Genomic DNA, 3,677 nt, shown 5'->3' with positions numbered 1-3,677 from the left:
GCTTTATGGCTACTACGCCATAAAGGGTGTATTAGGATTGATTAAGATTTTCCAGCGATATTAAAAATGGGTGTCCCAATTAAAGTGAATTTGAACATATTAACTTGTAAAAAAAAACTGGCAAAACTAAATGAATGTTCGCCGAATAAAAAAAAAGAAAAGAAAAACGATATTGTATGTGCAAAGAAAAAAACAGATGTGGTAAATACAGGCCAATTACGCAAACAAAAAAAAAATGGAGTTAAAGAAACGACGCAGCGACTACAACAAACAGCATCAACAAAAAGTTAATAAAATAGTTACAACAACAACAGGAACCACAGATTTTATACGCCTAAAAAGAGAAAAAAAGAAAACGGCGTCATCTATATGTCATCGCCTCTACAGCAACATCATCTGCCTTAACATTAGCATGTTCGTCATAGATAGTATCGACAATATTGCCACACTCTATGATTGTAATATTCTGTTCCCTTCAAAGTAGAGTAAGTTTCAGTATGTATATAATATACTCTCTAATATACTTTCTTTTTCTTTCGTTGTTTATATTTCTATCCCTTTTCTTGTGCTTTAAACGTTGATAGCCTTAATACAAATATATACACACATACAATCTTTCATCCGGTTTCTTTATTCAATATTAATAAATGATTTTGTACCGTAATGTGCTAAAAGTGCGCTAATTATTTTTATTATGAAAGGTAAATAAGTGCAAGGGTCGTCGATCCATCTTCGGGGCCTCTCACACACAATTTATGAGCCGAAAGAGACCTTAGCTAGGATAGGGTGTAAAGTAGCCCAGAAAGTAACATCGGCGCGTACCCTAAGCAGGTTTCGGCCCACCGTTTGTTTCTAGAAGGGATATTATGCATGTATTTCTTTTGGGTAAGCGTTCATGGTGTATTTACTGGATAGAAAGTGATTTGCAGTGTAGTGCTTTAACCACTGATGATTGTGGTGTGTAGTGTAGCTTTTAACCATTTTAACTAACATTTTACTTGTTATAATATCATCTTAAGGGTTAGTCTGAAGAGGGCAAGCATTTGAAATTTGATCATTTGGCTTCGAATCTGATTGTTGTTGATTAAAGACGTCAATCTGCTTGATCGAGCTGAAAGCGAGAAGAAGTACAAGTAACAATCTCTGTGGGAAGCGATGCATCGTGATGCAAAAAACGTGTAATAAATGTTAATGTGAGCATTGCTTTTTAAGTGGAGTGTTCAATATGTTGCTTAAAACCAAGCTTACTGTCAAAAAGTACTCCCAAACTGTGCACTGTTTCTATATTCTCCAGTCCTATGAAGAATACGTTCCTTCTTGAAAAATATAACTTTTTCATTTTAGCTATTTCGACGTTAAAAAGATAACTGAACGCCAAGCATTTAAGGTCAGCTTGAATCACTTTAGAACTTACTTCGGTATTAACAGAATTAAATATCTTCACGTCGTAAGCGTACATCAAGACTTTGCATGATTTGATCACAAATAAGTGATCGTTAATGTATAACTTAAAAGAAATTGATCCAAGGGGCTTCCGTCACGGAAGCCGTTAAGGAGCATTCTACGAGATCTTTTAAGGAATTCGGAACTGATCGATTTCATTATGTATAAGAAGAAGTCTAACGATTGCAGTCTAAAAATCAATAGTATTCAATGGAAAGTCTTAAGAAGATCCATATATATATATTACATCCATCGCAGAACCACTAGCAAAACCTAAAAAATTTGGTAACAGTTGACCACGCATGCGTAAGTAATATGCCGGGAGACAATTTGTTCGAAAAATGTAGGCGGCATACCCAAGTTCGCCACATTTTTATAGTTCTCCGCTAGGTTTCAATTTCCACATTTAAGGGGGACGAGTAAGTTATTTCACCAACGAAATACTTCAGTTAGAAAATAGAAGATAAAACTCATTAACATTGCACCACACAATTCGTCTGTGCACACCTTCAGGATGCTAGATCAGATGCAATCGGGATCTCAAAACCAAAAGTTGTTCTAGTAAACCCTAAAGAAATTCGTCGACTTTACTTTTGGAGTCAACGGATTTGTAACAATATTTTGGGTTTGATGTAAGTGAAGAAAGAAATCCATTATTTTTATAGGACCTTCAGGACTTTATTTAACATGCTTCGGATTGTCCGATTTGGGTCAAATATGCACCGTTTTGTTGTATGATTTGTTGCCATTTTAAAGGTAACTTCAAAATGCCTCTCTCATAGAAGTCCTCGTCTCTATTTGCAAAAAACTCTAGTAGTCGTTTTCACAATCCTCCCTAGATTCCAATTTTTTATCATTAAAGAAATTTTGCAATGCAAGAAAAAAATGGTAATCGCTTGGTGCCAAGTCCGGACTGTATGGCGGATGCATTAAAACTTCCCAACCAAGCTCCCGAAGTTTCTGGCGAGTCACTGTAGATGTGTGTGGCCTAGCGTTGTCCTAGTGGACCACGATACCTCTCCTGTTGGCCAATTCTGGCCGTTTCTGGTCAATCGCTATCTTCAAACGGTCCAGTTGTTGACAGTAGAGATCAGAATTTAGCGTTTAAGAAATGGGTCTATCTCATTCCGTTTGGCCAAGGCTTCGCAAATGGAAATTCGATCCATCATGTTTTTTTCTGTTAATTGGTGTGGCACTCAAACATCGAGCTTCTTTTTGAATCCAGCTTTGTGTAAATGGTTTAAAACTGTTTTATGGTCGATTTTTAGCTCCTGGGCGATGTTACGACTGCTAACATGCCGGTCAACTTCGATCATTTCTCCGATTTTATCGACATTTTCGACGACCGGCCTATCTGTGCAAGATGCATCTTTACCATCAAAAATTCCTGAACGGAATCTACGAAACCAAAATTGCACATAATTGGCTGTTACAGTATCGGAACCATAAACACCATTCGCAATTTTAGCCGCCTGGCTTGCAATTTCGCCTTTGTCAAAGAAAAACTGTAAAATGTACCGAATTTTCTCTTTGTTCACTTCCATTTTTAACACGCTGTAACTCACAACTGAAATCACCAAACAAAAAACAGCAAAAGAATTTTTTTTACTGCGAAATGTCACCTTTCCAACGAGCATAAATATGAAATTGTTTGATCGATACTTTACGAGAAATCTATCAGTGCAGCCTTCTACCGAAACAATAATGGATTTCTTTTTCCCCAAACTAATATAAGGTTTAAAATTTAGGGACTGTAATTTGGAATGTTGTAATGTTGTTATATTAATGTTGTTATATTATTGGAGGCCCAAATCGTCAACACTATTTATGAAAATATATGATCTTTCTGATGAGTAAATCGCTTTCATTCAGCCATTTTCATCAGTAGGACTTCATACAACTTCCAGCAAATTAAAGTCACTTAGTGCTATGATCACACATCGGTAGATTTAGCTAGCAGGAATACGCGAGATGGTCAATATTAAACTTTTGTTACCAATTTTTACACGTACAGCTAGAAATTTGGGAAACGTGAGTTGAAGTATTTACGATAGCAGTACAGATGCTACGGCTGTTAGAACACTTCCGACCTATCTCTATTAAAAACACGCATATTTTTCCAAAGAAATTTTAACGAATAAGGTTATAGCTTTAGCTATTTCTCGGTAAAAGTCTGTAAGGAAGCGATTTTGCTTCCTTACGAAATACAAGTCCGTCCGCCGTAGACATTTGTC

Source organism: Glossina fuscipes, unplaced genomic scaffold, assembly GCF_014805625.2.
Source record: "Glossina fuscipes isolate IAEA_lab_2018 unplaced genomic scaffold, Yale_Gfus_2 144, whole genome shotgun sequence".
Classification (NCBI taxonomy): Eukaryota; Metazoa; Arthropoda; class Insecta; order Diptera; family Glossinidae; genus Glossina; species Glossina fuscipes.
Note: the sequence above shows the minus strand (reverse complement) of the source record.